A 25994-nucleotide genomic window follows, 5' to 3' on the forward strand; every position below is an offset into this window, starting at 1 on the left:
CCAACTTTCAAAGTCCTCATAGTCAATAGCAGTCGCAACAATGTTAAAAGTCCAAAGTTCAAGGTCTCTTCTGAGGTTCATTCAACTTAATTAACTGTAATCCCCAAAGCAAGGCAGGAAACTAGTTGGGCAAACTCCAAACTCTGCATCTCCATGGCTGATGTCAAAGCGGTCTTCAGATCTCCACTCCTTTTTCATCTTTGCTGATTGCAACAAACTGCTTTCTCCTGGGCTGGTTCCACTCCCTGTTAGCAGCTTTCCTCAGCATGTATCCCATGGCTCTGTCATCTTTAACATCTTTGAGTCTCCAAGGTAATTTCAATGTTACAGCTTCTTGTTTCAGTGTCTGGGATTCCACTTGATCTTTGTCCTTGTGTGCTTTCTTTCAGTATTGTTTTATTATAGGTGCCTCCAAGCAATGACTTGCCAAATACCTAAGCAAAATTGAACTTTTGCTTCCTGGCCTTCACCAATGCCCTAGATAGTCCTTGAGCAGACCCTGGGCTTGGAATTCAGTAAGAATGTTACCTATTTAGTGACATTCTGAATGCCTCTAGTATTGTAAGAGAGATGGTGAAAGAAATCAGGCATTTCTATCTATTACATAGACTTAGAAATCTCAGGGCAAGATTAGCAAAGTAAGTTTAGAATTCTTATTATAGTTATGTATGGCAGACTACATTACTAATTAATAGAAAGTCCCCCCACACTATTGCTTAGAATAAAAGCCAAGTCGCTCGGTATACAGGAATTTACAATGGTTTAGGAAGTAGATTGGGCTGTGGTCTTAGAGTATTGCATTATTCATGAGAAGGTTAGCTAGAGAGGAACTCCCTAATTAGAACCAAGACTTGGGCGTGAAAGCACTTGCCCTGGGAGTATAAAGACCTCACACCTGGCTTCTAAGAATATAGCTGACCTTAGATAGAACTGAGTTTGTCTCAGTTGTTTTATTGCCCAGTTCCTGTCAGTCTTTATGTTTGCATTCCTCTGTTTTGTGTTAGAGTCATTAAACATCTGGGAATCTCATTATACCTTCCCAATGTGTCACCTAACTTCCCTATTTTCTTCTGTATTAAAAGTCTGGTGCTCAATTTGACAAATTACATTCAGATATCACACTCCCTTGTGTATGTATTTGCTTGTCATTTCTGGCCAACTCTTTGCCCACCTGTCCGGAACCCTGATTTCTCCTGTGGATTGAGAGGGGCTGACTGAGGCTGGTCTGTGGCAGGTCATTAGGTTTCTTCATTTAGCAGCTCTCTTGAGAAATGTCTATGGTGAGACTGGCTGGGCATTCTGCAGGTACTTTACCCCAGAGTGGGTTGACAGCACCTATAGATGGCTCTGCATGCTCCTAGATCCCCAGCTGTTCCTTGATTGTTGGTTCTCAAGACTCATGATCAGATTCAAGTTCCTTCTCCCAGTGGAAAGGCAATATAGGTGGTAGAGATTTCTTCCATTAGGTCATTATATTCTCTCATTCATTCTCTCTCTCTCTCTCTCTCTCTCTCTCTCTCTCTCTCTCTCTCTCTCTCTCTCTCTCTCTCTCTCTCCCTCCTCCCTCCTTCCCTCCAATGCACATACAGGTTGAAATTTCTAATTAAATTTTGAAATACTACTAAATCTGAAACTCTTGACAATCAGACATGTCACATATGGAAAATTCCACACCCAAACTCAAGCAACAGGTGGCAGTCAAAAATGCATGTGTACCAAAAATATAGTATGTAAGCTGATGGCTGATCAAATGCCCTAACAGGCAAAAAAATCCTCTTGCTTTTGATCCCTTTATCCCACATAGTAGAAAGAGAGAATCACTTTGCCCACATTATCCTCTGACCTTCAAACATGAGCACCCATGTACATGCATGTGTGTATGCATTTAGTGTGCATGTACACACACACACTAAATGAGGGAAAAGTGTAAAAATATTTTTAAAACATCATATAGCATCAATTTCAGGCTACATAAGCTTGGTGCATATATTATAAACATGGTTTGTCTTGGATCTAATCGCCAAGATTTGAACTTGTCACAAATATACGAACAGTCTAAAATGGGGGAAAAAAAATCCCAATCAGAAACTCTTCTGGTCTCAAGCATCTTGGATAGAGATCTACAACCTGAATCTCTGACTTCACTGGGGGCTGAAGAACAGCAGTTCTCTATTGTGTCTTAGCTAGAGCTCTTCTGCAGAGGTAGGGGCTTCCACAGAGAGTAGCTGCATAGAGAGGAGTATCACGGAGATCAGCTGCACAGGGAATACCTGAGCATTGTAAACTACCACAGAAGGAAACTTCCACACAAAGAAGCTGGGTTTTCACAAAGTAAACCCCAGTTTAGAACAGACAGGCACTGAATACTGAAGTTCCCAACATCTCTAGAATTATCCACTTAATGCTGCTTCTCAGCAGTTCTGAGCTACAACCTTTTGGACAATTCAAGCTCTGGGCCCACTGATGCTGGGACTGCCCACATCTGACCTCCTGCTCATCTCCATATAGCATTGTGAGTCCTCCTGTCTTGCACAATGCCCTCCCCTGCTCTCTAGGAGACCAGATGGTCCAATATCATCTATTTCTCTGTCCTGTTGTCCCCTGGAAAAGAAGGAAACACAGAATCATGCTCATTCAGTCATAGTGACTTAGTGTATTTAATGCTTGAGCAATAAAAAGTACATAAAGGAAAATGAGCTTTTATCTTTTTTTAAAGATTTATTTATTTATTTATTTATTTATTTATTTATTTATTTATTTAATGTAAGTACACTGTAGCTGTCTTCGGACATCAGAAAAGAGCATTCAATCTCATTACAGATAGTTGTGAGCCACCATGTAGTTGTTGGGATTTGAACTCAGGACTTCCGGAAGAGCAATCAGTGCTCTTAACCACTGAGCCATCCCTCCAGCCTGAGCTTTTATCTTAAAAAAGTTTTTTCCCCCATGCCAGCAAATAAGATGATGAGAAAACCACCTCGGCTTGATCCAAACTAGCACTGTTCTTGGGCATCACAGGGTTTTTGTGTGCAATATGTTCTCTTTAGTCTTCCTTCACCCCTAGTCAAAAGATGCAGGATCTCACATCCTTTGAGTATATCTAGAGCAAAATGGAACAATCCAAGAAGGAAAAGCTTAGGTGACCAAAAGTCAAATATGGTACATGGTGAGTTTACAGGAACATGGGCACTGGCTTGAAGGAATTCCTGGTTTAGCTAGTGTTTATGATTTATAATCTCTGTCCCTGGAGACCTGTGTGTGACCCACTTAGGACATGCCACAGCTCTGGATTTGGCTTTTCTTCTGACACAAGAGAACTCTCTTCTCTAACAGAGGGAGGATAACTGAGATGCTTGAAGGGTTAATGTTGCTTCACCCAGGTTATAGGATTTAAAACTGGCATATTTTGGCCCAAAGTATTGTTATCTTGCGTTAAAAGGCTATAATCAAGGCAACAGTTGTGTTGGTTCAGGCTGACATAGGAAGTACCACAGACTGGATGCCTTGGAAGCAGGAGAGATTCACTTGTCCCAGTTTGACAGTGTATAACCTGATGATCTAGATGGCAGTATCGTGGGGTTCTACTCTTCAGAGGCACCGTCTGCTTCCTGTTCTCACAGAGTGTCAGCTAGTCAAATGCATGGGACTCCAGCTTCATGGCCTAAGCACCTTCTAAAGCAGTGGTTCTTAACTTTCCTAATGCTGCAGCCTTTAATATGATTCTTCATGTCATGATGACCTTCAATCATAAAGTCATTTTGTTGCTACTTCATACCTGTAACTTTGCTGCTGTTAGCAATCATGATGTAAATATCTGACATGCAGGGTATCTGAAATGTCATCCCTATGAAAGGGTCATTCAATCCCCAAAGGGGTCTCGACCCAGAGGTTGAGAACCACTGTTCTAAAGGTTCTCCCTCCTAACACTGTCATCCGCAGGGCTAGGATTTCAATGTAGGAATTTTTTTTGGGGGGGGGGGGGCTAGACAAACATTCAATAAGTTAACATCCACTTAAATAACTAAGTTATAATCAATAGGGTGATTAGTAAAGAGTGTAATTTGTAATTTGGTGAATTATACCGCTAACCAACAATTTGGAATTTAAAATTGTTCTTATTAGATACCTGCGGTGTAATACACCTGTAATATCAATACTGAAAAGGCTGATGTGGGAGGATAATGAGTTTTAGAGTTTATCTTGTCTCTAAATAAATGGGACTTTTGGTGTTTTGTTTCCTTGAGTTTATTTCTCTTAATAAAATATCATTAATGATGCTCTGTCAAATTTGAGAGTGAGACACAGGAGATTTTTCTCTTTCAGTCACTGGGACTTGGACAATAGCAAAGCTGTTGCAGGCTGCCATTCCCAGAGACTGTTCGTACTAATACCCTTTCTCCTCCGCAGTCTTTTGTCTCCGACGAATGATCAACCGAGTCCCTGCAACAACCGTGTGCCTTTCCTATCAGTCTGCAGACTGAGCAAGGTTCTTCCATTGGGTAAGCAGGGCCCCTTCTTTCAGGTCTAGGGTCCTTGCGATTAAAATACCATAACTGAAAACAACCTGGGGGAAGGAAGGATTTATTTAAACTTACAGTTCTCAGGTCATACTATTACTGAGGTAAGTCAGAGAAGGGATTCAAGGCAGGAATACTGTTGACTGAGTTGCTCCTCTTGGTTCCTTCAGTTTTCCTTCCTTCCCTATCTACCCCAGTACCACCTGCCCAGGAATGGAACTTCTATCTGTGGACTGAGGCCTCCTGAATAAACCATTATTCAAGAAAATGCCCTATAGACTTGTCTATAGGCCCATCTTAATTGAGAGGCCTCCGCTCAATTAAGATTCCCACTTCCCAGATATGTCTAGCCTTCTTTCACATTGACAAAACCTAGCTAGGATGGTGTTGTATGGGAGATAGGGACTGGCCAGTGGTCAGTGATCTCCCATATGTGTGCTCTGTACCGTCCATCTGTGTTCATCCATCTGTACCGTCCATCAGCCTCACCAGCAAGAAGCACTTTGACCTGTAGCAACTTGGGGTATCAGGTGAGGTACAAGGAGGAAAGTTGACACCCAAGCTTTCTATGGGGTCATTTATGTCATGCTATGCATGAACTCACCTCTTGTGGAGTTTATTCATAATTTATATAGTTGTATGTTGCAATTCTGCATAGGCCAAGGAGAGGATCCTAGTAGAGCCAATGAAATCAAGGAGCATCATCCCACACGGGCTGCCCTCCCAAGGGCTTCTGAGGGCACAGTGGGCCTTGCTGCTGTGCAGCCCAGGGGCCCCAGCAGCTGTACTCATGATGCACTGCATCATGGTATCTTCTTTATAATCTCAGATGCTTTCTTATTCGCTTCCCTCCACTCGTTTTTTAATTTTTTTATTGGCATATGTTACTTGCACACCATGGATTTATGACATTTTCATACATACACATGATGTATTTTGACCACATTCACCCCATTATCCTTTCCTGTCTCCCTCCCACTCTCACTGCTGACCTTCCTAGTTTCAACAGGTCTCCCTTCTTCTTTCCTGTCTTTTCCTTTGAAATGGCCCAATATATTTTACTAAGTTTGCTTACAGGAGTATGGTGAATTGTTATTCCAAGGGGCATGGCCACCTTACCAGAGGTTACACCACTGTGGAAAATGTCTTTTCCTCCCTCCAGAAACTTAATTGCACATAACTCCCCAGGGCAGAGTAGAGTCTCCTGAAATACTCCCCCTTCCTTGACAGATGTTGGCAAAGCCCAGTTATGTGCAGGGGCTTGCTGTGCAGGTAAGCCACAGTGGCTGGGAGTTCCAGAATGTGACAATCATGCCATGTCTGGAAGTCAGTGTTCCTTACCTTTCCTTGCTTCCCTTTACATCTTGCATGCCTTCCCATGCCATAGTCGATGATAGTATGGTATTACTTGAACCTTGGGAAAGGTGATCTAGATTTGGCTGAGCATTCAGCCCTCACCTATTCCCATCACTTTAAACAATAGTGAGTCTCTGCACTTACCATTGCCCACTGCAGACAAGAGCGACACCAATGAGAATCTGTATAGGCCTAAGCATGGTTATTTGGGAGGAGCTGGACGAGCATATCATGCCCATTAAAAATAAAATAATAACTATAGCTTTCCCCGAGCCTATTGCCTTCCCAGTTGTGGGCTTTTGATCAGATTTACAGTACCACAACTATATTTCCTCCTGTGTAGCCAGCTTCAAATCCAATCAGAAGGAGGCTGATTACTATAATGTACTGGTTTGTCACCATTACACCAGTGGGTCTATCTTGCCTGGCAGGCAGGTCAGTAGTGTAGCTTGCATGGTCCATAGCTGAATAAGACTGCTGAAGACTTTTCTTCCCCAGTAGAACCTTCTAGCACTGTGGAAGATAGCCACTGTGTGTGTGTGTGTGTGTGTGTTTGTGTGTGTGTGTGTGTGTGTGTGTGTGTGTGTGTGTGTGTGTGTGCGTTTTCCTTCCTCTCCTGGTTCCTTTGTTTCTTTGGTTTTTCTCTATTTCTTTCTTTTTTATTCTGTAGCCCAGACTACACTCAATATTCCTGCAGCAGTCTTTCTGCCTCATGCTCCTAGGTATAGGGACTATCGATATGAGTCATCATGCCTAACGTGTATTCTTAAATGAACTGATGTATTTTAATTCTTAGAAGAAGTGAACAAAATGTTTCCCTCCTGTTCTCCACCTAGGTTAAAATCCAAGACTAACTAATGTTCTGTTCTGTGCCATTGAGTTTGGGACCCAGAGTCTCAGGATCCTGAGTATTTGTTCTACCACCAAACTATACCTGCCCTTTAGACCTCTGAGTTAAAGCACTGAATTTTATAAGTCATGCACAAAAACAATCCTCTACAGAGAGTTACAGGAAAACATTGTTCATCCAACAATGGCAATGCTCTAACCTCTAGGATTTATGAGTTGCACAGAGAAAACAACCAAATTCCCAGAATGGACACTCTAGTGAAGAACCGGTCTGCAAAGAACAAGAAGAGCAGAGACAAGGAACTGCTGTGTGCCGGGGCCATCCTGCTCAAGCTGCTATGCCCTGTGGGCCAGCATTCAATGACGAAATCAGGTTCCATCCAGTCTTCTCATGTTGTCTAAGGCTCTGCACATCTCTGTACAGCTTAGGATATGGTGTCCCATCATCCTGACACCACAGCACACTTTTAGTGGCAAGGGTTGGATGGTTTCTGTGGTAGGAGAGGGGACAGATGGGAGAAGTACACCAAACTCACTTGACTAATGGATGCATCATTAGAAAAGGATACCTGAGCAAAGATTTTAAGGAATGTATGAGAATATCTTGGAAGAAGTTTGTATGTCCCAAAGGCAAAGCACAGATCAAGACCCAGAACAGTAGACATGCCTGACGTGTAGACAGTCCCTGAACCATTTTGTTTCCATGGATAATTTTTTTTTTTTTTTTTTTTTTTTTTACTTAATGATATATATTCAGTCAAAACCATTCTTTGAAATTTGGATCTGAATTATTCCTTGGGATAACACCATGCTATCTCATCATCTCTGGTTGTAGTGGCTAGGAGCAGGGAATGCCCAGTAAGTCCTAGAGTTACTCAAGAAAGAGCCAAGGTAGCATTGTGCCCTGCTACAGAGCTGGGCCAAGGGCAAGTTGGGCCCAGTCAGTGAGTGTTCTGTTTGTGATCTTTTCAGTTTCTAGTGGACTCGCCATGCTCAAACCTCACTTAAAAAAAAAAAAAAAAGAAAAAAGAAAAAAAATAAGGAGCATGAATACTGGAGCAATGGAAGGAAGTTCACGTGACTGCATTTGGGGCCTGTACAGAAAGCAGGAGCTGACAAGGGAGTACGCAGAAGTTCTAGGAAATCAGGCTATAGTGTGAAAGAAATAAGGAGCTTTGGCAGTTTGAATTAGAATGGCCCCCACAGGATCATATATTTGAATACTTTGTCCCCTGTTTGTGGAACTTTTGGGGAAGGTTAGGACAGTGGCTCTTAACTTTCCCAATGCTGCCATCTTCCTCATGGTGTGTTGACCCCAAACCCTAAAATTACTTTTGTTGCTACTTCATAACTGTAATTTTGCTACTGAGTCGAATCTTAGTTCCTAAAGCCACAGGGAATATGTGTTTTCTGATGGTCACAACCCGTAGGTTGAGAAACACTGGATTAGGGGATGTGGCCTTGTCAGAGGAGTTGTGTCATTATTGGTGGACTTTAGAAGTGTCAAGTGACTCATGCCATTTCCAGTTAGCTCTCTCTGCCTCTCGGTTGTATCTGAAGATATGAGCTCTCAGCTACGGCTCCAGTGCCAGGCCGGTCTGCCTGCTACCATACTCCCCAATATGGTGGACATAGGCTCTAATCTCTGTAATTGGAAGCCTTATTTCCTTTATAAGTTTTCTTGGTCATGGTTTTGATAAGACAGGAGATAAGAATGATCTTGCATGCCTATAAACATGTGTATGAATCATTCATATCAGCCTCCTTTGTGTTGCTGTCTCCTTAGTACAGAACACTTCCTCTGTCTCCTTGTGTTCACAGCTCTTTCATTTTTGAAGATGACAAGGCAGATGGTTTTGGGTTGTACCTAAGTACATATTTACATACTACTTCCTCACAATGAGCTTCAAGTTATATATTTGCAAAACTGATGCCAGCCTGGAATACATAGTGACATCTTGTCTTAAAACAAGCAAGCAAGCAAACATCCAAAGAGCCCAAAGGGCTCAGTGATGGAATGATGGAGAACTTGCCTTGTATGCATAAGGCTCTGATCTACAGCAGTGAAAAAAATCGTGGTAATAAAAAGAACTATAAGGAATAATAATTGTGAGTGAAGCATGCTATTCAGAACATTTTACATTCATAAAATTCACAAGTCCAAAATGATACCATTTTAAAAGGCAGTGAAAATTATTATTTGTCACCATTGGAAATGGTAATTTTGCAAACTCCTTATGCTGAAAATTGGAAAGGATAAAACATTCATGCTGCCTTTTCAATAGACATTATACTTCAAGCCAAATTTAGTAGATGAGTGAAAATATTATTTTACAAGAGAAAAGCGGCAATTATTTGTTGTAAGAATGATGAAATTGGAAAAATAACCATTTTTCAATTTCCAATGAAATACTTGACTCACATAAGGATCATGAACAGATGCCTAGGTAAAATGCAGCCTAGGGACTGCACATGTTATCTAAAGACAATTTGTGTTTAAAATTGACAAAGTGTAAATTCCTCTTACTGTACAAAGCTGTTAAATTCATAACCTTTTGACCAAATATGGCAACATGCTTATGGAACAGTCAGAACTTACATGCCTTCTTCCATGATACCCCATGAAGAACGCAGCATGATCTACAAGTGTTATTGCTTAAAATGTGTAGCCTGAGTACAACTACCTAGATAACAGGAAGACATGCTCTTAATTGTTCAAATCATAAATATAGAAGGAAGGCAAAATGTTAACAGTGTTTACATCTAGATTAGGAATTTCTTGTTATTGACTATTCTCTAGACTTTTAAATGTCACATAGCAAAGGGGGTTGTTAGACAGTATAAATATATCTTCTTATTCTTGAGGTGAGTATTGCTGGATAGAATGACTTAATGATTTTAGGGCGACAAATACTTTTTTTCTTACCTTGGAGATATTCCATTGACTTCTGTTTCCATCACTTCTGTTAAAGTGTTAGCTGCAAATTAAGAAATTCTAAAATACTTTCACTCCAATGTGTTCTTTTGGGTTCTATTTCTTTGGTATTGTAAAAAAAAAAGTTATGAAATTCTCATTTATTCACTCAGTCCTTCCCTTCTTCTCTTTTCCTTCCTCATTCCTCATATTTCCCTCCCTCCCTTTCTTTCTCCTTCCCTCTTTTTCTTCCTTCTTTATCTCGGTTATGCTGGGCTTAAACCTAAAGCCTCTCAAATTTTAGGTAAGCACTATACAACTGAGCTCAATCCTTCCCTGCTTCGCTAATTTCACACAATTTCCTCTATGTGTTTCTCTTTGGGGACCCACAATACGTGTGTGTTATGTAACCTTCATCCTATGATATATAGTTTATTTTTTTTTCATTTAAGTTTTTAGTTTCTCTATGTCTGTTAGGAAACTTTAAGAGACTTCTTTGGTGCTGAATTCCAATTCATTTGTCTTGTATCCACTGAGTTTGGCCCAAAAGTTTGTATATTTTGTTGCTTTTTATGCAAAGTATATTATCGTTTTGTTTACAGGATTTCTATTTGTCTAGTCTCCACACCATGCTCTGAGGAATTGTGCTCATGAGTGTAGTGCCTATGAAAGCCAGAAAAAGGTTTCAGTTCCCCTGGAGTTGGAGGTACAGGTGGTTGTGAACCACCTGATGTAGGTACTGGGAACTGAATTAAGGTTCTGAAGAGAATAGTACATATCCTTAACTGCTGAGCCATCTCTCCAGCTTCTAAAAACATTTGTTTTAAAGGAACAGATGTGGTACAGGAGTAGAATACTCGCTCTGTGTTTATGAAGTCCAATCTTTAGTAAGACAGGAAAAATAAAATAGATATTAATTTGACTCAATAAATTGCTCCATGTAAAGAAAAGATTGTTGAGGATAAAGATTGTTAACATATACATGATGCATTTGTATAGTATTTTAAACATTCTAGTTAACTTTTAAAATACAAGTTAAATATCTCATACCCAAAATACCTAGACCATAAAAGTGTCTCAGAACACAGATATTTGTAAATTTTGGACTATTTTAACCTACATAGTAAGATTTTGAGGATGAGATCAACGTCTCAATGTGAAATTTAGTTATGCTTAATTCAAATTCACAAAGACTTCTAGCTGTGTCTTTCATATACATCTGCCAGTTTCTTCCCATACCTCCTTTGAATAATACTGTTTGGATAGAGACCACATACAAGAAATGAAATACTTACCATATGTAAGTTCAGAAGTTTTGACTTATGAAATGCATCCAACAAACTATAACTACCATTTAGTGAATGAGGATATTTATCTCCCCTCATGTATAGAATTTCATGTAAGTTGAAACATACAATATACAATCTCTCTCAACGTCTCCCTTTCTGTCTTTTAACTTTGTAAAATCCAAAAAATTAATTGACATACTTTTAACAAACATATCATGGCACAGAATAAACATCCCTATTGCCAAAGTGAAAAATGGGGTATAGAACAGAAGGATGAAGCCAAAAAAGATAAAAATCAAGCAGAAAAACATGAAATCCTTAAGTTCTGAGTCTAGCATCCAGGGCACATAATGTCATGACATACATGCCCAAGGGCTTAAGCAATCCATTAACCTAACCAGTTACAGCCCACATGGCCTCTCTTTGGTTTGGGACTACTCATTACTTTTGGCTTTCCTGGACAGATATTTCATTCTGAGCCTTTCTAAACTCTATTCCTTTGAATTCACCCTCACATCTTCATAAAATGCCCTCTTGGAGTTCCCTTTCTTATGTGGGAGTCTGCATGACTCCTGCTTTCTTCAGGACAGTGAAATCAGCAACATGTGGATGATGGAAAGGTCTATGAATCACTTGAGCAAACCTATCCTCCACAGACCACAGTTGCAACAGCTTCTGAATTTCTGGAGAGCTAAACTCAAGGACACACTTTCCTAGATGCCCCTGTGATCCAAAGAAGTCCAAAGTCCTCATCTCAAAGTGATGTCTTCCAAAGGAGTTAAAATCTTTATGCTTTTGAGCCTGATATGGGTGGAGTTTTGTCAGTCCCTGAGATGCCTTCCCTACATTTCACTGCAAAACACTTGATTTCTTTTTAAGTCTCATCTTGGCCTCATCTTTACCCAAACTTCTTCATTGAATAAACTAAGTTTTTCAAAGTTTTCTGCTATGCTATTTGTTCACATTTATCACTATAAATTTGATTCAAAGCACCTAAAAGTAACCATATCACAGACAGAACTTTGATTTTTCTTGAAATTTTTCCTACTAGAGTTACTAATAAATTTTATTTAAATTCAGCCTCATCCTAAGTCCCAGGGCATGAACAAAACTAGACAAAATTTTTTGTCAGAATAATATATATATGACCTTTAGTACAAAGGTACTCCCTCCTGAAAACTCCTGAGAATAGTTTTTGTTAGCTGCTTTTCTGTCAGCATTGTGTATTCTCTGTATTGTCATTAGAGTTACCCATTAGGCTCTGTATACAGTATTCTCAGATGTCCTCATTATGAATCTCTAAACTTTTCCAACTTCCTCTTACAAACAAGATCCAAAGGCTTAAAAATAATAGGATCAATAATCATGTCAATGACTCCACTTCTTGGTATCAATTTTATGTGTTTTCTCTTCTATATCAGTGGTTCTCAATCTGTGGGTTGTGATCCCTTTGGGGGGGGTCAAATGAGCCTTTCACGGGGGTCACCTAAGACAATCAGAAAACATAGATATTTTCATTATTACTCATAACAGTAGCAAATTATAGTTATGAAGTAGCAATGAAAATAGTTTTATGGTTGGGGCCACCACATCATTAGGAAGTGTATTAAAGGGTCACAGCATTTGTAAGGTTGAGAACCACTGTTCTAGATGCTTTGGTTCATTAAGGCAAAAGACTATGACACATCATCATTGTTAGGAAGCAGAGAAAGCAGAGAATACCTGCATTCCGGGCTTCCTCCTTTTCCACCTTTCATTATACCCACAGCCTCAGCTGATCTTCTCTGAAAACATCCTCACAGATAAATCCAAACATATGCTCTTCAACTCTTCCATTCATTATTTAATCTAATCAAGTTGATGATAAATATTAGTCATCATGGCAATCGAAAACTGCCTTATAGGTACAAATCTCTGATGCCAAGAAAAGAGAGCAAGAAGTCATTTGACTGCATATGAGTGTGTATACTAAGACTCTGGAAACAATTATACCACCTGAAAGTGAAAACAAGCCAAAGTGAAAACATTAGGGCTCAGTAGTCTAGGTTATACATTATATCTTAAGAATAAAAAGAGAATTTATAAACATGTAAGTCATATGTGGCATGCATACAAATATACATGTATATAAAAACATGCTGAAGCAATGTTCCCTTTAAAAACCACTTATGATGTCTATATGTTTGTGTATAAATAGAAAACATTATATATATGCATATATATTATAGTTATGTGTGCAAGAAAGACACAGAGTATGCACATACACTTGTGTGCATATGAGTAATATATCTGATATATGTTTTTCTTTAAATATGTAAATGATGTCATGTATGTGTATTTATATAAAACACACACACGTGTGTAAATGTGTATACATAAATAGGAAGCACATAATAATCTCATACTTATATAGGTGATGTGTATGTGTCTCTATGAATATGAAAATCATACATGAAATGTATAAATTTTGTATGGTCATGAATTTAGGAAGGGCATACTAAGGGGTTACCACTTTCAGGTGACCAGAATTATAGATATTTAGTATAATGTATTGCTCAGCAGTATTCCCTGATGTTTTGGCAATGTATTTGCAATCTCTTTTATAAGTAGTTACAAAATACAATTCTGTATATATAATTTTATATAAAACTTTAAAAAGCACTCAACATTTTATGGGTACAGTACCTCCTACAGCAAGAGAGTTGCAGTTTTAAAGGAGAATTAGGAATACATTGTAAGTCAAAACCACAAAGAGCTAGGATATAGAATTTCTTTTTAATTGAGTCCCATTCTGAAAAGAAGTTTGATTCAACAAAAACAAAACATAAGCATTTGTTGGGGGGGATATTTGACTTAAAATGTATATAAAATAAGAACTGGAAGTCTATATATAAAAAAAGAGGTTTTGGATGTCTGATTATTGATTATTCTCCCACTTTCCACAGAGGCCTTATCACAGGCTCCATGGAGTTGACAACAAAGATCCACCCCTCCATAGTGTGGCTTTACAGAGTAAACCTCGTTGTCTGCCTGATGCCACATCTCTGTCTTAGCTGTTCAGCACAGCACATGTTTGTCAATTTTAGTCTCTGTCTTCGTCAGTTTTGTATCTCTCGCTCTTGCAGAAAACATTGCCCAACTTTAGCAAAGCTTGGCTTGTTGCCTGATGGTACCCACATGTCTCTTCAAGTCAGCTGGGGCAGATCATGAAACAATATGTTGGCTGATACTAGTGTTCAAAGGGACACACTGTTTGTCATTTTAATAGAGTCCTTGCCACATAGTATACAGAGGAGTTATGAAAATTAGTCATTCCACTGAGTGAGATTTGTGGTTTTCAGAGAAGATGGACACATATAATTAAACAGAGAGAGGAAGAGAGGAGGAGGAAGAAGACTACAGTATCAGAGATGGACATGAAGTGAGGTTCTACCTTGTTTTCTTGTGCACTTTTGATAGATGTCTGGGTAGACCCATTTCCTCAGCTTTCCATAGCATGCATTCACTAGGGCTAGATGACATCGCCATGGCCCTGGTGCTCAGGAACATGGTGAATGTAAAATCCAAGCACAACCTATGGTTGCCATGGCTCCACAGTGCCCCGGACAGCAAGGTGATTAAGAACAGGTTCTGACATCATTTCATTCCATTGTGCTATATGGAGAAAGCTCCCAGTTCACACTTGCCCCATATCTTGAGGCAGGGAGGGGAATCATAAGTAACCCCAGGAATAATGACACTAAACACTTAAGCAGGTCAAGAACCAAGGCCCTGGTTTTGAACCTGGGCTGTGTGAATTATACACAACTGATTATTCGTTCTATGCATCATCCCAATAGAAGAAGCTGCTTGCTGGCTCCTCCACCATGGAGGCCTCCTGAAGCAGGAGAGCTAGCTTTCTGAAGACCAGCTTGAAGAAAGTGTCCATTTTGTTCCCAGAAGTTACAGCAGTTTTCTTGGAGAATGCTTTTAGTCTTGATCTTTTCTCCTTAATCATTGACACTCTTAAAAAGTCTTCTGGTAGAGAACTCATTCGACAGGGGCAGAATTGTGTCTGCCTTAGTATCAAATTCCTGCATATAGCCAATTACATAGGTGCTCTGGATAGAACACATTTTTTACATTATGTAATGCTCAAACAGTGGTTAAACAAAGTGGTTTTCTGTTGTTGTTCTTTGTTTTTTATTTTTATTTTTTATTTCTTTTTTTATTATTTGAGAGTTTCATGTATCTGTATACAATGAAATATTATTTCCCCACTTACCCTCCAAATAGTGCCGCAGAGGTGCGGGGCCATCCAGTGGAGTGTGGGAAACCTACCAGTGACCCCACCCTCAAGGAAGAATGAAGAGTATCCCTTTCCCCAGCTACACTAACCTTCAATAGATCCTCAGTAATGACTGGAATCTGGAGACTGTCTTACCCATCTGTTCAGGAATTTTGGTGGCTTGATCCTGTGTAGGCCTTGTGCAAGCAACTGTAACTGCTGTGAATTCATGAGTGCAATAGCTATGTCATGTCAAGGAGACAGATTTCACAGAATTCTGCCCTATCTTCCAACTCTCATAATGTTTCTGCCAATTAACCTGTTAGTGGTGCTGGCCAAAGGGTTAGAAAATGAACAGACAGACCCTCATTCTTCTCTCCTAATTCCAGTGGTCTATCTCTATCAGGACCTTAGAAACCTCCTCTCACAAGCCATCATAATTCTGTAACTGTGATACTTACTCTGTTCAAGCTTGAAAGATGTTAGCACAGGCATGAGAGGAAATTAAAATAAAGACAAGGAAAGTGTCCTCCTCATTGGAAAAGCCTGCATAACGAAGCAACGGGAACATGCAAAACATACTAAAATAAAACCCCTCTTGCTCCCACAAGAGCTTTCATCTGAGGATTTCAAAGTGATTCTCTAATTTTTACAACATTTTCATGCTGAGACTTCTCATAGTAGCAGATCTTTGCCCCTGGCTACTCCACTGGACCTTGCTTTCAAACACTTTTTATTGACTCTGCAATCTCACTGAATTCTATCCTTTTGCTTTTGGATTCTCCCTCTTGGACAAAGATGCTACTTTTATGCTGAAACTTCTAAACCATCATTCTAGACCTCCATCCCCCTCCGTTCCCTCATTGGTCCCACTGCCTAGTTCCATTGTCTCACAAGTGTATGAGCTTGGTCCTCAGATAGCTTCCTAAAGGTCTTTAATTCTCTTGTGAATCCATTCACAGAGTATATAATACTAGACATGGATATTCTCCTGGAGGGCAGCTTTGGTCTCACAAGAAGTGTTTTGTTGACCACATCTCCTTACTGTTTCCTTTCCAGAATACAGAAGTGAGAAGCTTCTGAGATTTTCAGGAGCTAAGATTGTAGAGGGTTAACACAGAGACCTCTGGTGACACCATATACATTTATTGCACACCTAAAGGAACCCAGGAGTTTCTCTTGATTTAAGAGCTTCACAATTCTCAAATCAGGCAGTATGACAACTGTTTAATCTGACTAATCCTTTACAGAGTTCTTCTCACTCACACACCTGTGTCCCAATGATGACGCTGGTGGTGGTAATTGTAAGCAAGATATGGTAGTGGTGGTTATAATACTGATGATGATAATGGCAGTGGTAGTAGTGGTGATGGTGTTGATGATGGTGATAGTGGTGGGGGAATGGTTGTGATAGCAGTAGTGGAAATAGTGGTAATGGTAGTTGTGATGATGGTGGTATGGTGGTGGTAATGTTGATGATGGTGGTGGTACTGAGGGTGAGGGGATAAAAAATGGTAATGAGGAAGATACTGGAGATGATTATGGCAATTGTGACAATGGTAATGGTGAATAAGAACAATGCACTTTGCTGACCTGTTCCTCTCCCACACCAATAGTGATCTTATTTGCTGAGTTTATTATAATAGCGAGTTCTCTGTAACATCCTACTTGTTAGGGTAGACAAGAAGGAAAAAAAAAAACCCTCTTTATTCCTTGTCATTTTGACAAGAAGACAAAGTTCCAGGCATCTTACCTTTAAATAACCAAAAATCACATGAGCCTCTTCCTTCAAATGTCAAAAATGGCATTAGCCTGACAGCGTTCTCATTACTATGCACTGAGAGCATCTCTAACCAGATCTGTCAAATCCCAAGCAATCAAGCACCTTATAAACTAGGAGTCTATGCCTCAGTTTTGTGCCTTGGTCTTGCAGCTCCCAGCAAGTGAAGGAGAAAGAAGCCCATGATGGGAGAGGTTCTCTGATGTCAGGACGCCCAGGGGACTCCTTCTTATCAGATTCTGGAAGAAGAAGGAACAGTCAGTTTTATGTTGCCATGACAGAATAGTAGAGATAAACAACTTACAGGAGACGTTTATTTTTGTTTGTGCTTTCAGAAGTTTCAGTCCCTGTGACTTTGGGCTGAAGGCAGTACTGCTCATCACTGACAGGGGAGTTTAGCAATGGTCACCTGTTGTTGCTAGTTCTGGTTGTCAACTTGACTGCACTGGGAATAAACTAAACAATAAACGGCTGGGCATGCTTGTAGGGGGTTTTCTTGAACAGATTACTTGAAGCAGAAAGATCCACCCTAAATCTGGGCAGCACCTACTGGAGCAATCCAGATAAAAGGACACTGAAGAAGGACACTGCCTTTTGCCTGTTTGTTCCTGCTGACAAGTCCATCTATCCTGCTGCTGTGGTATTTCTTTACTGAGGTTATAACCAACTCCTTAGGGATGTAATGTAGACTGAAGATCAGCAGCTCTCCAGGGATCCTCCAGGTCTTCAGTGTGCCACATTGGAGATGATTAGTCGTCCTTCCTCTTTACTGACCAGCTGATGGATTCTCTGTCTCTCCAATGTGGATTCTCTGTCTCTCCAATGTGAAACAGCCCTTGTTGGACTACCCAGACCACATCCTGTAAATCACTCTAAAAAATCATTTATATATACATATACATACACATACCATACACATACATATACAGATTTTATTCTTTCAGTATAGCTCCTATAGATAACCCTGACTCACAGTGGCTGGAAAGCAGAGTAAGAAAACAAAACAAGACAAATAAACAAAGAGTGTGAGGAAGGTTCTGGAACACTGACATCCCCCTTCAGGGCAAGCCTCCAGTCATATAACCTTCTTTTAATAAGCTCCATGTCTTAAAATTCCCATCATCTCCAAAGGATACACTGAAAAACAAACCTTCAGCATGTGGCCTTTGTGGGACACTCCATATCCAAGCTATAACAAGGATTACCGTGGGAGGGAACTGCTTTAGAAGTGGTCCCAGATCCTTCTGCAAATGGTTCAGAGAGAATAAGGGAGCATTGTTCCAAATGCAGTGTAGAGACATGGGGATAAGAAGAAATTCTAGGATCAAGCAATGCAGCTGTCCACCTTGGTTCTGTTCAGAAAGAGGTGTTTACTTAAGAGTTTACACCTGCCTGAAACGATGCACTTTGATTGATGGCAGGATCTAAAATCACCCGGAAGACAAACCTCGGGACATATCTGTGTGAGCTTCTAGACAGCTAATTGAGGTGGAAGGACCAATCTCAGATATGGGTGGAGCCATTCTGTGGCCTGAGTCCTAGACAGGATAGACAGCAGGCAGTGAGTTGAGGACTAGCATTTGTCTCCTCTGCCATCTACTTGCAATGGAATGTGACCTCACCTATCTACTGCCATGGCTTTCCCCCTATAACTGACTATGCTCTCAATTCCAAACCAAAATAAGCCCTTTCTTCCCTATTTCCAAATTCCAAGGTTGCTTTTGCCAGGCATTTCATCCTAGCAGTAAGAAGGTTAAGTAATGTCACCCCATCTACCCAATGACAATTCTGTAAAACAGAGCCAGAGACCCTGTCCCCCAAGCCTTTTCTTCTGAGGAGAGCCTAAGCTTCCAGTAGACAGAGTAGGGCTAGCTCCACCTAAGCAAGCAAGGTTCAGGACCCTGCTACCTCTTCTGAAATTTCAGGCTGAGTATCCTCAGGCCTGCCAAGTGCAGGTAAGCCAGTGGTGATGTCAGCACTTCTTGGGTTCCCTTGCTCAGCGGCAGAGAGCTCGGAATGGAAGTGCAGCCCAGCCTCAAAGCCTCAAGAGTAGGCAGCTCAGAGATGCTGCATCCTAAAAGCCGAAGGAGCTAAGGCACGGGACAGCGCAGCTTATTGGAACTGTGTCATTTTTATTATTATTATTATCATCTACATTTTAAGCAGCTGAGCTAGTTTATGGGCTGCCAATAAATTGTGTGGTTTGGAACATGACAGCTAACAAATGCATGCCATAAATCTCTAATTTGGTACATAAATAAAATATATCAAACCATTATTTTTTAAAAAGAAAAACACTACTTCTGTTCAAAAAAATGTTGGGTTGTTGTTTAAAGACTATTAGTTTGAAAGGAACTCAAACTATTCCCAGGGTGCCTGTATTTTTTGGTCCTGCCTGGAGCAAGGGAGAATTAAAAGTTTTTGATGGTTTGCAAAAAAGATATTTAAGCCCAAGTAATCCTTTGGAAATGAGGGTCCTTCTCTTCTGTGATGCTTGTATGGTAAGGATGAGAAGGGAGAGAGAAAACCTCCATCCAATTTCCAGAGAAATAGTTCCAAGGGACTCAGGAAAGAGAAACGGGTTGTGGTCTCTGGACTCCTAGAGACTGGGAAGTTGTAATGAAGTCTGTGTAGCAGCTGGAGGTGATGTTCTACTTCCTACTGAGGCAGAGAATGGGTTCAGCTAAATGTACCGTTATGCTCACCTACAGTTCTTTCTGTCAGCATCAGTGGGCTCAGAACAGACTTACCATCTTCATTTCTGGGCTGGTCCTCTGACTCCAAAGATAGGTTCTACCTCAAGACTCAGTCTCCTTCAGCAGGTTAGTGGGAAATGTGAAGATTTCTTCTCTACTTACTATTGGCTAATGGCAGAGAAAAATGGAATGAAATGCCCAGGAGTGTGTCCCCTTGAACAGTTCAGGCTGAGACAAAATGTCTCTGTTGTATTGTGAGGAGACCGAAGCTGACCTTAGCAACTCAGCCTTGATCTTCCTGATAAAGGAGAAGAACTGGAGAAGCCCAGTTTATGTCCCTAAGTGTCACATTTTGATCATGATGGTCACAATCCCACAGTCCCCCTGAAGCTCTATTATAGGAGTAGGCTCAGTCCTGAGTACTGGTGACTCCTTGTGGGGACTATACTGAGAAGTTATAACTAGAGGGCTAAGCAGACTAGGAGAGAGGACATGATTGATTAGTGATGTCTGCTGAGAGTGCAGGCAGTGGTGGAAATGTTTCTCTTTCAGTCTAAGATAATTCTAACCTAAGAACATTATAGCAGGTGAGTTCTAGTGGAAGCTTAAGATTATCAGAAGGGAATAAAGCCAAATCTCGTATAACCAGAGAGTCTGGCTCATAGGTTACAGCACTGTGGTTGGTAATGATTGGCCCATCTTTATTCTTAGCATATCCAGGCTGTTGGTGTCCCAGGAGTAATCCGGGCTGGAGAACCAGCAAACTTCCCCTACACCTCTGTTTAGCTCAAATTCTGATTTCTGGAACCAGGTAAAGAGTCTGATTCTTTAACAAATGTTCACTTTAGAAATATCTAACATCTTTTAAGAGGGACAGGCCTATTGATAAGGGAGTAGAGGATTTTCAGGCCAACATATTACCTGAAGATATGGGAGTAGCAACTGCAGGCAGGAGACCTGGCTTGCCTTGACTTACAGGTTAGACCAAAAATCATATGGCTTACTCTCCCAAGTGCCTTTAAGAGGTGGTGCCTAGTGGGAGGCCCGAGGTCACTGGGGGTGTATACTTTTTGCTGCCTGATCATAATGAGATTGGCTTTGCTCTTCCACTTGCATGATGGGCGGTCAGAAACCTAAAAGCAATGGGATCAACCAATTACAGGCAGAAACTTCCATAACTCCAAGTCCAGAAAAATCTTTCTCTTTTGTAAGTTAAGTATTTCAGGTACAGAATGCTGCTGATTAATATGGTTGTCATGGGTGACTGCTGGGATTCTAGAATTTTCATCTTGGGTTTTAGTCCAACTCTTATCTGGTCCCACATGAATTTAAGAGGCTGGGTGAAAAGACCTGTGTAGTGAGAATTACAGAATTTTCTTTTAAAAATACTGAAATGTAAACAGAATATGTTTTCATTTTAATCCCAGGTGTGGGATATAGGGCTGCTTTGGATTGACCATAGTCAGTTGCAAAGACCAGCTACGAGTAAGGAGTTGATAGAGTGGAGAAGGATGGAGAAAAAGAAACACCCACAAAGTAGCAACGCCAGCTACAAACCTAGGGAGAAAGAAGGGTCAACTTATGAGTCATTCATGCTGGCCACAGTACTCACTCCCTTCACAAGCATTGCTTCATCTTCACTATAGTGATATTAGGGCGTGTATGAGTCTGCTAAGACTGTGAAACAAGTGCCACAGAGTTGGTAATTAAAGACATTTATTTTCCTCACAATTCAGAGGCTATAAGGCTTAGATCAAGGCATGCCAGGTCTAGTTTCTCCTAAGGTCCTTGCCCCAGGCTTGGAAATGGCCATCTTCCCACATCCTCACATGGTCTCCCCTCTACCTGTGACCTAATCCCCAGTCATATTATCATAGGGGTTTGGTATCACATTAGGTTAGGGGTCCTCCTAAAAATGTTTTACTGCTGTTTTCTCTATTAACAGACCTCTCTGAAGACAGTCACATGCAGGGTGGTCAGGGGCTAGGAATTTAATATATGAGATGGACTAGGAGATGCACAGTTCGGTTCACAAAAGACAGGGTGATATTCCCAGTTGAAAGATGTAGGACTTAATTAATATAAGAGCGGTGGTCATTTAAGTGTGAGGTGCTTGCTGTTTGAACTACTATGCTCTGCCTGTATATGTCCCAGTCTTGTATGTGTACCTGTGTGTACATACACTGTGTGTGTGTGTGTCGTACTCATGAGTGGACACTTATATGCTGTGGTGCACATCTGCAGGACAGAGTTATTTTTTGTTCATCTACCATCTTGTTTGATACAGGGTCTCTCTTGTCACTCATGACCACAGATGCCAGGCAAGTGGGGGTAGTGTACAGGGGAAGTTCTTCTGTCTTAAGCCTCCCATCTCACTGTAGGTGTGCCATGATTATAGACACATGTTACTGCCTCCAGCTTTATGCAACGTATTCTTTTGCCAATTGCTGTGATAAAATACTCTGAAATAAGCAACTTAAAGGAACAAAGGGTTTACTCTGGCTCACAGTTCAAAGTCACAGTCTGTCTTGGCAGGAAGTCACCACAGTTCAAGGCTACAGTCTGTCTTGGCAGGAAGTCACCACAGTTCAAGGTCATACTCTATCTTGGCAGGAAGTCACCACAGTTCAAGGACACAGTCTGTCTCAGCAAGAAGTCACCACAGCAGGATCTGTCTGGAAGCAGTTGGTCACAGACAAAGGCACTGAGCAATGAGTGCTGGTTCTCAGCTCAATTTCTCCTTTTTATACAGTCCGGGACCCCAGTCAGGGAAATGGTGTCAGCCTAACTAGTTGGCTCTTTCCACCTTAAATAACCTTATCAAGATACTTTCCCATAGACAAGCCCAGATGCTTCTACAACTCAAGTTGACGATTGAGATTAAACATCACATACCTGTATTAGAAATCCAAACTCAGGTCTTCATGCTTACCTAGCAACCATTTTACCCAGTGAACCACCTCCCCAGCTTGACCCTCAGTCTTCTAATAGAAAACTTGGAGCAAATATTTGGGTAGCTCCCATCCCCATCCCTACCTCCAGCCCTACCCCAACCCCCACCCACGCCCCACCCCTTGGCCTCCATCACTTCTGTTGAGGTCATAGGAGACTGCACTAGGAAGGCAGAAGAACTGACAGTATCAAAGCATAGCACTGATGTTAGCTCTGAAGAGGAAATGGCAGAGGATAAGAGCAATGTTATTGTTTGAATCTGAGATGCTTCCCCTGCCCATTCCTGCACAAGGTCGTCTCTTGAACACTGGGTCCTCAGTTTGTGGAACTATTTGGAAGGCTGTGGGGATAGGTCACTAGTTGAATGCCTTTAAAGGTTACATCCACCTCAGATTCCACCTATACTCTCTGCTGCCTTATTTGCCATGATGGAGAAACCTCAGCACAGGGTCTGTTCTACCTTCTCCACCGAGCTGGACAGAAATCCTTTAGAAACCGTAAAGGTCTTTCTTGTGTTGTTTTGCTCTGTCCAGAAAGCCCAGTTCTTACCTATCTACCCAGATCCTATTACAGTTGGCTTATTCTAATAGGACTCTATTTCCCTTCACCTATGTGACTGGCTTATTTGGGGGCCACTTAGCACCAGCATATTCTATTCAGTGGTCCCACAACACTGCCATGATTGGTTTATTCAAACAAGACCAGCCCACCCACCATTATTATTGTCTTTAGTTTAAAGGGGCCTACCTGATCACAAGACCCAGTTATGCTAATTAGGCTCCACCCTCCCCTCAATTTCTCTGCAGGAGACTAGATACCCCAACACTAGATGTGGTTCATATACAAAGGAGAGAGCTTCTGGGGATTTTTGCAGGGGGAACAAAAAGTCCAGCTTCAAAGCCCCACATCCTGGATGCTTTGGGGCTTAAATTAATCCTCTCCCTCAATCCCTTCCTCTGTGGGAAGAGGGTGAGCCTTGAGCCTTGCAGGCTGTGGTTGAAGATCAGTGAGCTCCCGGAATGTGTAACTACATAACACCAGGTGTTGCTTAAAATTTCTCTCACAGGAGCAAAATCAGATGTGCCTGTGTGTAGCAGGTTTTTTTTTCTTCCAGATTCATATTCATCTGGGATCATTGAAATGCAGATTCGGCATCACAGTCCCAGAAAGTCTGACAAAATAGTTCCTTCTTTGACTCTAAGATTCTCATGGCTAATACAGCCACACTGTATTGCAAGTGACCTCCAAATGGAGGCCCATGAGGGAGCTGTTAGTAGAAAGCAGTAGAGAACAGCCGCACCCTACTCTTGCTGTGGCAGAGCAAGTGTCAGAATAGAGGCATATCTTAAAAGGCGCTGTCAGTATCCACTGTTCGAAGAGGCGGGGTGGGGGTGGGGGAGTTAGCGCCTGCAGATGTTGAAATTATGACAGCATTTTGCACTGTTGACATGCAGTGGCTGCAGGTGTTTGGCAGGCCTGTTTTCAGTTCTATCTCTTCTGTCTCTGATTTTAAGAGCAAATAAAAAATAAAATTGCTGAGACATCATGAAGCCAGCTTTGATGTCAAACCCCTGGTTTTGGAGAATTTCCTTCGGACTGATTACTTCACGCCTCTCGAAGACCTCATGAAGTAAGGATGTTGGACTTATCTTGTGGTTTATGTACCCATGTGTGAGTTTAGTGTTTAGTGCTAGACAGTACACAATTTGTCCTGTGTGTATTCACAGCTTTCATATGCTTGAATTTGCCTAGTGCATGAACATGTACATGCATGTACATATAAGGGTATGTGCATACAGAAATGTGTAAGTACTGTATCTGATGATATACACAGAGTTCTTATTTCTGTGTGTACATGTTCATATGAATGCAGTAGTGTGTGTGTGTGTGTGTGTGTGTTGGCCAGAGGTGTTTTTTCTTTCGAGTTGACACCTTGGTTTTATTGAGACAGGGTATTTTACTGGAACCTAAGACTTGTCAATCAGTTAAACTGTACTGGATGGCCAGAAAGCACTAAGGATTTGTTTGTCTCTACCTCACCCACACCCATGTTACCAGACCCAGCTTTGTGTATAAGTGTTGGGATCCAACTCATACTTTTGAGAAGGCTAGATTGACTCCATGACAGGATTCAAACTGGCAGTTTAGGAGACTAGGCATAAGAACTGGGCAAGTCTAGGCAAGTCCAGGCAAGTCAGTTACTAGGGGAAAACAAAACAAAACAAAACAACAACAAAAAAACCACCACCACCACCACCACCACCACCAACAACAACAACAACAAAAACAGGCTTCAGGCAGCTAGTTAGAAACTGCCATGTCATCACAAACTGGCCTGAGGCAAGGACAATGGGTCAGCAACAGTTTCCAGACTTCTCCAGCAACAGTTTCCACCCCTGGAAATGGTTCCGGAATGTCCGTAAAGATGAATCCAACAGATTAAGATAGAGGTCACCTATCCTGGAATTCCCTAATGTGCTTTAAACCAGACCTGCAAGCTTGGTTGTCTCTCTATCTTGGTATGGAGAGGCCCCAATATGCTGGACTTCTAAAGAATAAAACACTCTGCGTTTTCAAAATATCTGAGTCTGGGGTATCATTCTTCAGCGAATCATGAACCCTTATACTTTCATGGTGAGCCCTTTACAATCTAGACCAGTGTTTCTCAACCTGTGGGTCCTGATTCCCTTAGGGTTGCATATCAGATATCCTTCATATCAAATATTCTGCACAATTTACAATTCATAACAGTAGCAAAATTAGAGCTATACAGTAGCAATGAAATAATCTTGTAGTTGAGGAGGTCATCACAACACGAGGAACTGTATTAAAGGGCTGCAGCATTAGGAAGGATGAGAAGCACTGCCCTAGACCATCCAGCCAGAATCTCAGATATTTTTTTCTTTTATAAACTAACAGTACTTCCATAGTGTTGATGTTGAGTTGGTTTGAAGGACATGGGAGGGTGTGCACAGGCTCTGCAGTAATACTATACCATTCCATATATGTTATAAGAACATGATGAGGGGATAGGATAGATGGAATTGTACTTGACATTTGAATTTCAAGAGGTTTTAAACTGATTATAGAGGCAGTGGTTGTGAGGTTGGCTGTAAGTTGGGAGAAGGAGGCCTTTTAAACTGGAAGAGCCTGAGATCTTTTCAAAAGCACACATTCAGAGGGAAAGAAGGCATCCTCATAGAAGTGACCTGTGTATTAACCATCTTTCTTCCATGTTGAAAAACACCCACAATAATCAACCTAAGAGGAGGAAATTTAATTTGGACTCAGTTTTGGAGGATTCTGTCCATGGTTGCTTGGCTCATTGCTTTGGGCCTGTAGCAAGGCAGCATAAACAGTTTATTGTGTGTGAA

At 41.1% G+C, this 25994-nt stretch overlaps 1 long non-coding RNA gene across 1 annotated transcript; it reads right to left on the bottom strand.

The window, feature by feature from the left end:
• Window positions 1-16321: 16321 nt before the first annotated feature.
• On the bottom strand, window positions 16322-22699 carry Gm40909. The gene is made up of 2 exons (XR_873225.1): window positions 22564-22699; window positions 16322-22343 (listed from the first exon to the last, which is right to left on the bottom strand). It is a non-coding gene; the product is annotated as a predicted gene, 40909 (long non-coding RNA).
• Between the last annotated feature and the right edge of the window lie 3295 nt (window positions 22700-25994).

Source organism: Mus musculus, chromosome 13, assembly GCF_000001635.26.
Source record: "Mus musculus strain C57BL/6J chromosome 13, GRCm38.p6 C57BL/6J".
Lineage (NCBI taxonomy): Eukaryota > Metazoa > Chordata > Mammalia > Rodentia > Muridae > Mus > Mus musculus.